The sequence below is a fragment of the Mirounga leonina genome, unplaced genomic scaffold, assembly GCF_011800145.1.
Source record: "Mirounga leonina isolate KUSES-001 unplaced genomic scaffold, KU_Mleo_1.0 Mir_55, whole genome shotgun sequence".
NCBI lineage: Eukaryota > Metazoa > Chordata > Mammalia > Carnivora > Phocidae > Mirounga > Mirounga leonina.
In genome coordinates this window covers 7,951,998-7,964,242 of record NW_023270816.1, presented here as the reverse complement: position 1 = coordinate 7,964,242, position 12,245 = coordinate 7,951,998, and the positions used below count along the sequence as shown (strand labels likewise).

At 39.9% G+C, this 12,245-nt stretch overlaps 1 protein-coding gene across 5 annotated transcripts in view; it reads left to right on the top strand.

Annotated features, from left to right (window-relative positions):
- Positions 1-12,245, top strand: part of LOC118001954 (cAMP and cAMP-inhibited cGMP 3',5'-cyclic phosphodiesterase 10A) — a 292,816-nt gene that overhangs the window by 192,411 nt on the left and 88,160 nt on the right. The gene's annotated exons all lie outside the window — the stretch shown is intronic.

The following is a 12,245-nucleotide window of genomic DNA, read 5'->3' as shown; positions in this document are numbered from 1 at the left end:
TTGTCTGGGATTGTCACTTAACCACTGAATGCCCATGCAGCCTTTGAGTGCTTTGCTTTCTTAAATCACACAGGGTAGATCGTTTCAGTCACTTTTGGACACACAGAAAAGCTGCTCAGTAAATGAGCAGTGGAGGGATCGGTGCTTTCCTGAGCCTCTTATTGCTTTCTTCCTTTCCTTCCGTTTTAACTTTTGTTCATAGACATTTTCTCTGCATACAAGTAGAGAGAATTGCATGTTGACCACCATGTACCTGTCATCCCGCTTCAGTGATGATCATTTTGCTATTCCTGTTGCATTAGCTTGCTGGTGTAGTTTAAAGCAGATCTCAGTCAGCATGTAATTTCAGCCATAAAGACTTCAGTATAGATTTCTAATAGGAAATGACATAAAAAAATAAATCTCAATTACGTGCCGTTTTCATGCCTGACAATAATCACACTTAACAATATCTTAATACTTGGGCCAGATTCAGTTTTTCTCAACTCTCTGAAAAGATTCTTTTTACAGTTGTTTTGTTCGAATTAGGATCCTTAAAAGGGTACATGTGGCATTGGATTGATATGTCTCTATGTCTGTTTTAATTTCTAAGGTCCTCTCTCTTTTTTAATAATCTTTTTTAAAAATTTTAATTCCAGTATAATTAGCATACAGTGTTATGTTAGTTTCAGGTGTACAATATAGTGATTCAGTAGTTCTGTACATCACCTTTACTCATCACAGTGTCTCCTTTAATCCCCATCATCTGTTTCACCCATCCCCCCCACCCACCTCTCCTCTGGTAATCATCAGTTTGTTCTCTGTATATAAGAGTCTCTTTTTTTCTTTGCTTGTTTGTTTTGTTTCTTAAATTCCACATATGAGTGAAATCATATGGTATTTGTCTTTCTCTGACTGACTTATTTCACTTAGCACTGTACCCTCTAGATCCATCCATGTTGTTGTAAATGTTAAGATTTCATTCTATTTTATGGCTGAGTAATATTACACACACACACACACACACACACACCACATCTTCTTTGTCCATTGATCTGTTCATGGACACTTGGCTGTTGTACATAATGCTGCAATAAATATAAGGGTGCATATATAGCTTTTCAAATTAGTGTTTTCATAAACTTTAGGTAACTACTCAATAATGGAATTACTGGATCATATGGTAATTCTATTTTTAAGTTTTTGAGAAACCTCCATACTGTTTTCCACAGTGGCTGCACCAGTTTGCATCCCACCAGAAAGGTTTGTAACCTTCGACTGACTTCTCCCCATTTTCTCCACACACCAGCCCCTGACACCTGCCAATCTAATCTATACTTCCATGAGTTTGCCTTTTTAGATTCCACATGTAAGTGAGGTAATACAGTGTTTGTCTTTCTGTATCTAGTTTATTTTACTTAGCATAATGCCCTCTAGGTTCATCCATGTTACCACAAATAGCAGGATTTCCTCCATTTTTTAGGGCTGAACACAATATTCTAATGCCATATATATATATATATATATATATATATATATATATATATATATATATACACACACACACATACACACACACAAATGCTACACAAAATTATATATAAATTATGCATATATTTATGTATGTATATATATTATATATACATACACAATTGTGTGTGTGTGTGTGTGTGTGACATTTTCTTTATACATTCATCTGTTGACAGACACTTCGGTTATTTCCATATCTTGGCTATTGTGAAAAATGCTGGACTGAACATAGGTGCAGATATCTCTTTGAGATAGTGATTTCATTTCCCTCAAACATATACCCAGAAAAAAGATTGCTGGATTATTTGATAGTTCTGGTTTTAATTTTTTGAGAAACCTCCGTGCTGTTTTCCATAGTAACAGCATCAGTTCACATTCTCACCCCTGGTACCCAAGGGCTCCCTTTTCTCCACACCCCTACCGACACTTGTTCTCTCTCATCTTTGTGATGATAGCCATCCTAACAAGTGTGAGGTGATATCTCATTGTGATTTTGATTTGCATTTTCCTGATGATTAGTGATATTAAACACCTTTTCCTGCACCTGTTGGCCATTTGTATGTCTTCTTTGGAAAATGTCTGTTCAGCCCCTCTGCCCATTTTTTAATTGAGTCATTTGGGATTATTTTTCTATTCAGGTGTATGAGTGGGGTTGTTTTTTGTTTTTTGTTTTCATATCTTAGATATTACTTCTTTATCAGATAAGTGGTTTGAAATATTTTCTCCATTCTGTGGTTTGGCTTTTCATTTTGGTGACAGTTTCCTTTGCTGTGTAGAGCTTTTTAGTTAGATAAAATCCCACTTGTTTATTTTTGCCTTTGTTGCCTGTGCTTTTGATATCATATCCAAAAAATCATTGCCAAGACCAGTGTCAAGGAACTGTGTTTTCCTTGTGATTTCCTCTAGGAGTTTTACAGTTTCAGGTCTTAAATGTAAGTCTTTAATTCATTTGAGTTGGTTTTGTGCATGCTGAAAGATAAGGGTCCAGTTTCATTCTTCTGCATGTGGATATCCAGTTTCCCCAGCACCATTTATTGAAGAGACTGTCCTTTCCACATTGTATATTCTTGGTGCCCTTCTTAAAGATAAGTGGACTGTATATGCATGGCTGTATTTCTGAGTTCTCTGTTCTATTCCATTCATCTTTGTATCTCTTTTTATGCCAGTACCATATTACTTTGATTACTAGAGCCTTATAATGATACAGTTTGAAATCAGGAAGTGTGATGCTTCTAGTTTTGCTCTTTTTTCTCAAGATTGCTTTGGATTTTCAGGGTCTTTGTGGTTCCAAACAAATTTTAGGGTTGTTTTTTCTCTTTCTGTGGAAAAAAAAAAAAAACAAAACTTGGAATTTTGATAGGGATTGCATTGTGACTAGATAGATCCCTTTGGATACTATTGACATTTTAACTGTATTAATTCTTCCAATCCCTGAACATGGAATTTCTTTCCATTTATTTTGTGTCTTCTTCTCTTTCATTTTTCAATTTTTATAAGTTTCAGTCTACATATCTTATATCTCCTTGGTTAAATTTATTCCCAAATATTTTATTATTTTTTGATGCTATTGTAAATAGCTTGTTGTTAGTGCATAGAAATGATTTCTGTATGTTGATTTTGTATGTCTTAATAAGTATATATGTTATAAGGATTTATCTACTTGTCAGAGTTTAATGAATTTCACATTTTAGTGTTTCTTTAATTTACCTAAAAATCTAAAAGAATATTGACACCTTAGGTTTGCTGCTTTCAGTGGTATGGCTTAGCATTTCTGAAACTACTTATGTATATTCTAGGCCTGAGAAGGGGTATAAATATATTAAGGCTCTTGTCAGTAAGATTTCTCACTGTTGCAAGAGGGAATTACAAATATGGAAATGGGGAGTATTAGAATGCACGCTGAATTGTTAGCTGGAACTAGAGGTATTAGTATGAATTCCTAGTTTTTATTATCCCTATACATACATATAGATAAATACAGAATTACCCATTTGTATATACGTATATATATTTATATGAGGGCTTCTCCTCTATACACTGTTCACATAAATGAGAGGCCTAAGGCCTTGCCAGCAGTGGCCCATACAACTCCTGTGCTTAAATTTTAAATACCCCTCTCCATTGAAAGGAACTTGTATTTCTTTGAGAAACAGAAATGGCTAATACCAGGGCTGGCAAAATACGCGATGAGAAAGTAAGAAAGTGTTGTAAGAATCATGAAGAATGTCAGAGGGATACAGGAGCTATCTTGAGGGGATTCCTGCTGGTCAAATCTGGGATAATGGGAGAATCAAAATGCATATGTGACAATATTAATGGATGGTAACCTATGGAATAAAATAAGAATCTGTGAGTCCAGACTCATATAAATGAATGAATGAATGAGAAGAATGGAAAACTCTTCTTCCCAGTGGAATGCCAAATACCAAATACAGGAGGGTGATAGAGTTCTGGCCCCAGCACTTCCACTGTACTGTTACCAAAAATGCAAACCTGATTCTAATCTTGAGAAAACATCAGACGAATCCTACCTGACCCACATTATACAAAACATCAGGTTCAAGAAACACAGGGGAAGGACTGTGGAATTGTTCCACATTGAAGTATACCAAATAGGCATGACAACCAAATGCCATATGTGATCTGGGATTTGACCCTGGCCCAGCAGGATGGATAACTATAAGGATGTTATTGGCATTTGAATGTGGAGTTTTAATTAGCCAATATTGTTGTGGCAATGTTAAAATTTCTAATCAAGGTAACTATGTTATAACTATGTAAGAGAATATTCTGTTTCTTAGGAAATACACAGTGAATTGTGGGGTAAAGAGCACACCAACATGTTCTCACATATTCAGAAAAAACTTTATGACTATGGTGTGTGTGTGTGTGTGTAGATAGAATAATAGATAATAGGTAAAGAGGAAGGAAGGCAGAATTAACTGAGAATGAGAAAGCAAATAGGACAAAATGTCAATATCGATGGCATCGAGGAGTTTTTTGTATTCTTGCGGTTTTTTGTAAGTTTGAAATTATGTCAAAAATAAATTACAAAAAAAGATAAGTTGTAAAAGAAATAGGAAAAATTTAAAGAATGAGAAGATATTATTCAATTATAGGATTATACTAAAAACTAAAAGCTGTTTTTGCACACTGTTCTGTGTTTATCCAGCCCTTGTCTCATCATGTTTTCTAGTAAATTGTCCTAGCCCTTCAGGACAGGCCAGTGATCCCTCATGGAATCATGGGCTCTCAGGCCAGCAGGGATCACAGACTTCACACCGTTCAAGTTCTCATTTCATTCTTGAATTGCGTCTAACCTCTCCTGGTGAAGTGGTTTTCCCATCTCTGTTTAAATACTTAATTCATTTTAGCAAGTCTGGGAGCATTTGTTTTCTGGGCTAAACCAGCTATCACCAAGGATTAGTACTGCTCCACTTGTTACCATCATATCTCATAAAACATTACTCCCCTCTAGGTGATGGAGTCACTGTCCCCCTAGTTCCCTAACTGTTCCAAGTGCTCTTGGGCATCACAGCAAACCGACAAGAGTGGCTCAGGACCCATGAAAGTTCTATGGGGAGGAAAAAAAAAGTTCTATGGGAAACACAATGATATCCGTCAGACAGAGCTTGACAGAGTTCACAGTTCCACTATTTGGTCACTGCAATCCTTTCAGTGAAGTCACATCTTTGCAAACCCATGTTTTCAGAAGTTGCTGTAATGGAAAGCAAGCTCTACTTGAAAATTAGTGTGGAACAGAAAATGAAGGTGACAGCATCCAATTGGATTCTAAGGTTCGAGAAGTTATGCATTGCCCAGCTCATTCTACCTGAGAATTCTAACTTCTTGAATTATGAAAGTCTCAGTGATACTCCGTATATGCTTTGGATGGGGTCTTGTGTAGAATAAAGGCATTGAAAGGACTTTGTGAAGTTAAAATGCTGTGCAAATACCAGTTGCTTTTTTTTTAAGATTTTTTTTTTTTTTTTTTGACAGAGAGAGACAGCGAGAGAGGGAACACAAGCAGGGGGAGTGGGAGAGGGAGAAGCAGACTCCCCACTGAGCAGGGAGCCCGATGTGGGGCTCGATCCCAGGACCCTGGGACCATGACCTGAGCTGAAGGCAGACGCTTAACAACTGAGCCACCCAGACGCCCCTGAGCAACTTCATTAATATACTCTTGTGATTTTCTTTCAGTGAAGCTTTGGTCTTGAAAGTTCATTTAACTGAATTGAATCGATCCCTTAGTAAGCTTCCTTCATCACATTGTTTCCAAAGAGTGCCATGGAGGGGTGTTATTTGACATTCACCTCCACGTGTTTCCTCTGCCTTTCCTTATGTAATGCTCATCCTGAGAAGCAAGATGGCTGGAGGCCAACAACCCAACAATCATTATGCTTACTACTTCACATTTATATATTAAGTATATTACGGCTTGAATGATTCACTATGTAGATAGGGCTTTAATATTTGAGAGTTAATAGTACATTAATATGTAATAGTAACCATAATAAAACATTTTGCTCTTATGATGCAGTTGTCACTGGCAATCAAAGGAAGCAGGGTGTACTAACCCATCTATTAGAATTTGAAGCTTAATGACAAAATGAAAATCCTAGGTCATATATTATCATAGACAGTGAGTGTTGAAAGGTATTTTTTTTAAAGATTTTATTTATTTATTTGACAGAGAGAGAGATAGCGAGAGTAGAAACACAAGCAGGGGCAGAGGGAGAGGGAGAAGCAGGCTTCCTGCCAAGCAGGGAGCCTGATGCGGGGCTGGATCCCAGGACCCCGGAATCATGACCTGAGCCGAAGGTAGACGCTCATCAACTGAGCCACCCAGGCACCTGGCAAGGTATTTTAAAGGCAGTGCACTTCAGCTTCCTGTTCTATAAATGAGAAAAGGAAAGCTCAGAGACTCGGCGAAAGGAAACCCCAGAATGAACTGCCCATATTGAGGCATGCCTTCTTGTTCTCACTTGTCTGACAACCCAGTCCTTCCAGCAGAGACAGTGAATAGCTGTTCTTCCCTCTCAGCACTGCACACAGGTCCCATGAACAGGTGTACTTTTCAGTATTACGTTGTCAGAGAAAGGAAACTACCTGTGTATCATTTTTATAGGGACTCTTCTATGGGGTGACTAGGAGCCCACCTGAGGCTAGCTAAAGTGCTCCTCCCCAGAAGAAAAAGGAAGTGTTCAGAGATTTAATGGTTCTTGAACAGTCTATGTCTATGGATAGGTTTTTAGGCATGATGGTTTTTGTGTGTCTGAATCTAGGGATTCAAACTGTCATTATGACTTAGTCTCTTTGTTTCTCTTAGCCTAGCTTTCCTTTGGGTTAGCTTCAGTCTCAGATAAGCTCTTTCCCAGGACTTTGGGGGGAAAAATACAAAACAAATGGTTCTAATTAGTGGTGAGGGAGAGAGAGGGCATGTTAGAGTAGAATCTTTTCTCTGGAATTCTTCAAAACTGGCAGTCATCAAATAGGATCTTGTTTACAGATGATAAAGGAACAGCATGAGCTTTTGTGGCCCCATACAATGCTGTCGTGCTTGGTAGGCATTAGAATTTCAGAGTGTTGGGGCGCCTGGGTGGCTCAGTCGTTAAGCGTCTGCCTTCGGCTCAGGTCATGATCCCAGGGTCCTGGGATCGGGTCCCACATCGGGCTCCCTGCTCCGCGGGAAGCCTGCTTCTCCCTCTCCCACTCCCCCTGCTTGTGTTCCCTCTCTCACGCTCTCTCTCTCTCTGTCAAATAAATAAATAAAATCTTTAAAAAAAAAAAAAAAGAATTTCAGAGTGTTTGTGATTTTTTTCGTGCAAGCTTTCGCTCCCACAGTGGTATCTGCACAAGAGTAGGACTTGGAGAATATCTGCAGCTAGAGAATAACTGGGAAGTTATGATAACTGCTAACCAGATAAACTTTTAGCAAAAAGAATCACAAAACTTGGGCAGGAGGCCAGTGGTTTACCGTGGGTGAGTGCAACAAAGCAAGTCGGATGCACAGGTTCAAGGGGCTGGGGGAAGCCGACCCTGGGTACATGAGGCTCAGCGGTGTGGGAGCAGAGCACACACGGAGCAGAGAAGCTGATTTTGGAGAGGACACAAGGAGTGGCAGCAGTAGGTCAGAGTCTAAGAGGACAGTAGGTCCTTCTCGAAGTTGGTGCTAAAGCATAAGAATGCTTGGTAGGTTTCTATTTTGACGCTTTGGGGTCATGTTCATTAGTTATTCCTTTTGTTCTCTCTGCTTGGAAAGCTCTTCCTCCAGATTTCTGCAAGTCTCACATCTTCACTCCTTTTCAGTGGGGATCCTTCAGGGTGGAATTCTGTCAGTTTCCGAGGATGCCTGTTCCAAAAGTGCATTCTAAAACTGTAGTTACCACAGGTGTTTGAAAACCCACTGGGGCTCACTTCTGAGACAGACCTGAGCTACATCTCCATTGCTCACCTGATGTCCACTGCCCTCTGCCTGGGACCCATAATGGTGTTTGGATCTCTAAAAAGTAGTGTCTTATTCTTTTTGGTATGTATTGCACCTTGAGACAAGTCATCCTTCGTACTTCATTTTTTGGGGCCTGCGTGGACTAGAGCCTGCTTTTAGGTCAGAAGCAGAGCGAGGTGGTGGATAATTAGCAGTCCCTGATAAGGAAGGTAGGAGAGGGTAGGCTGATTCCAGGGGAAAAGGTATTAGGTTCCATTGGAGTCTGTTCAGATGTCCCATGCCACTGAAGCCTTCCCTCCCTGTCCATCCTTTTTTTTTTTTTTTAAGATTTTATTTATTTATTTGACAGAGAGAGAGATAGCTAGAGCAGGAACACAAGCAGGGGGAGTGGGAGAGGGAGAGGCAGGCTTCCTGCTGAGCAGGGAGCCCGATGTGGGACTCGATCCCAGGACCCCAGGATCATGACCTGAGCCGAAGGCAGACGCTTAACGACTGAGCCACCCAGGCGCCCCCTGTCCATCCTATTTAAAAGGGTAATTCTCTCCCTCCAAAGGTCTTGGCTGTTAGCCTTCCCTGCTCCCTTTTCTGCATAGCACCTATCACCACCTGTCACACTATAATATTCACTTATTTATTTTCTTCCACCTAGAATGTAAGTTCCTTGAAGCCTGGAACTTTATTCTGTTAATTCCCTAGCATCTTTTCTGTCTAGAAGAGTGCCTGTGTATAGTAGATTGTCAGGATTGCCAGTGCCTATTTGTGGAATGATTGATTGATTCATCCATTCTTTCATGTATTTATTCACATTCACTCATTCCCCAGACATTGATTGAGAACAGTAATCAAAAATAATGGCAAGTGTTTGCAACGATGTGGATGGAGCTAGAGAGTATAATGCTGAACAGAATAAGTCAGTCAGAGAAAGACAAATACCATATGATTTCACTCCTGTGTGGAACTTAAGAAACAAAACAAATGGAAATACAAAGGAGGTGGGGGGAAAGAGAGAGGAGAGAAACAAACCAAGAAACAGACTTTTGACCCTAGAGAACACACTGATGGTTACAGAGGGAAGGTGGGTGGGGGAGATGGGGGACACAGGTGATGGGGATGAAGGGATGCACTTGGGATGAGCACCAGGTGATGTATGGAAGTGCTGAATCTCTATATTGTACACCGGACACTAATGCAGCACTGCATATTAACTGTATTGGAATTTTGACAAAAGAATAATGGCAAGTAATAAACCTTCAGGAGCGAAAGGTACCTGAGTGGTCAAGAAAGAGAAAGGTGGCTTGAGACAGTGTTGTCGGCAGAGAGTAAGCACATTTCGTAGCATGTGCGAGGCCGTCCTGTGAGGAGTCTGTTATTCTAAGTACAGTGGGAAGCCTCAAGAATATTTTAAGCCAGGGAGCGACAGAATTTTATTTTGTTTATAAAATTTACCATGGCTGTTGTTTGGAGAATAGGCTTAGAAAGGGAAGCTTGGTGGAAGGCAGCTTTTCAGTACCTTTAGGGAAGACACAGTGCTGGCTTGTGCTGGAAGTAGCTACAATTTAGCTTCCGCCTTTTTTTTTTTTAAATTTCTTTTATTGTCATGTTAATCACCATATATCACATCATTAGTTTCTGATGTAATATTCCATGATTCATTGTTTGCGTATAACACCCAGTGCTCCATGCAGAACGTGCCCTCTTTAATACCCATCACCAGGCTAACCATCCCCCCACCCCCTCACCCCTCTAGAACCCTCAGTTTGTTTCTCAGAGTCCATCGTCTCTCATGGTTCATCTACCCCTCCGATTTCCCCCCCTTCATTCTTCCCCTCCTGCTATCTTCTTCTTTTTTATTTTAACATACAATGTATTATATGTTTCAGAGATACAGATCTGTGATTCAACAGACTTGCACAATTCACAGCACTCACCATAGCACATACCCTCCCCAGTGTCTATCACCCAGCCACCCCATCCCTCCCACCCCACCCCCCACTCCAGCAACCCTCAGTTTGTTTCCTGAGATTAAGAATTCCTCATTTCAGTGAGGTCATATGATACAGGTCTTTCTCTGATTGACTTATTTCGCTCAGCATAACATCCTCCAGTTCCATCCACGTCGTTGCAAATGGCAAGATCTCATTCCTTTTGATGGCTGCATAATATTCCATTGTATATATATATATATATATATATATATATATATATAGCACATCTGCTTTATCCATTCATCTGTCAATGGACATCATGGCTCTTTCCACAGTTTGGCTATTGTGGACATTGCTGCTATAAGCATCGGGGTGCACATACCCCTTTGGATCCCTACATTTGTATCTTTGAGGTAAATACCCAGTAGTGCAATTGCTGGATCGTATGGTAGCTCTATCTTCAACTTTTTGAGGAACCTCCATACTGTTTTCTGGAGTGGTTGCACCAGCCTGCATTCCCACCAACAGTGTAGGAGAGTTCCCCTTTCTTCGCATCCCCGCCAACATCTGTCCTTTCCTGACTTGTTAAAGTTTAGCCATTCTGACTGGTGTGAGGTGGTATCTCATTGAGGTTTTGATTTGGATTTCCCTGATGCCGAGTGATGTTGAGCACTTCTTCATGTGCCTGTTGGCCATTTGGATGTCTTCTTTGGAGAAATGTCTGTTCATGTCTTCTGCCCATTTCTTGACTGGATTATTCTCTGGGTGTTGAGTTTGATAAGTTCTTTATAGATTTTGGATACTAGCCCTTTATCTGATATGTCATTTGCAAATATCTTCTCGCATTCTATCAGTTGTGTTTTGGTTTTGTTGACTGTTTCTTTTGCTGTGCAAAAGCTTTTTATCGTGATGAAGTCCCAGTAGTTCATTTTTGCCCTTGCTTTCCTTGCCTTTGGTGATGTTTCTAGGAAGAAATTGCTGTGGCTGATGTCAAAGAGGTTGCTGCCTGTGTTCTCCTTTAGGATTTTGATGGATTCCTGTCTCACACTGAGGTCTTTCAACCATTTGGCGTCTATTTTTGTGTGTGGTGTAAGGAAATGGTCCAGTTTCATTCTTCTGCATGTGGCTGTCCAGTTTTCCCAACACCCCATTTGTTGAAGAGACTGTCTTTTTTCCATTGGACATTCTTTCCTGCTTTGTCGAAGATGAGTTGACCATAGAGTTGAGGGTCCATTTCTGGGCTCTCTATTCTGTTCCATTGATCTATGTGTCTGTTTTTGTGCCAGTACCATGCTGTCTTGATGATGACAGCTTTGTAATAGAGCTGGAGGTCCGGAATTGTGATGCCGCCGGCTTTGCTTTTCTTTTTCAACATTCCTCTGGCTATTCGGGGTCTTTTCTGGTTCCATACAAATTTTAGGATTATTTGTTCCATTTCTTTGAAAAAAGTGGATGGTATTTTGATGGGGATTGCATTGAATGTGTAGATTGCTCTAGGTAGCATTGACATCTTCACAATTATTTGTTCTTCCAATCCATGAGCATGGAACATTTTTCCATTTCTTTGTGTCTTTAGCTTCCACCTTTTTCCCAAACTCCATCCACCTGCTGTTGTCCCTGCTACTACAGTGAAGCCCAGAGCTTTGGACTTGCAGTGGGGCAGCTGGTAGGGCCATGACAACAATGGTGAGAGCCACTGCCTCATGTCTGGGGAAGAGCTGAGATCCGCCTAAGGTGGTGGCCCCATTGTTGAGGATGAATAGAGAGGAATAAACCCTGCTTCCCCCAGTGCAATGCATATCAGTTCACTTTTCTAGCAAACTCTTGTATTACTTTTACTGATTATACATAAAACTTCAGAAATAAAGAGGTAATTTGTAAAATTTGATATTTTAATATAAGTAAGTATACATGGAATCTATAATTCTAAGTCCTAGCAATTTTAATTTTCAATCTATTTTTATTTTTTTATAAGATTTTATTTATTTATTTGACAGAGAGAGGCACAGCAAGAGAAGGAACACAAGCAGGGGGAGTGGGAGAGGGAGAAGCAGGCTTCCCGCCGAGCAGGGAGCCCGATGCCGGGCTCAATCCCAGGACCCTGGGATCATGACCTGAGCCGAAGGCAGATGCTTAAAGGCTGAGCCACCCAGGCGCCCCTCAATCTATTTTTATACTAGATTATAATATTTAAACAATGCTCTTTAAAGCATAATGTGTAAAAGCATAAAAGAAAGTATATAAAGTTATATATGTTAATAGTATGATTTATAAACTATGGGATTTTAATTTTATTGTATTTAATTATTATCTTTCTTCTTTCTTTCTTTCTTTCTTTCTTTCTTTCTTTCTTTCTTTCTTTC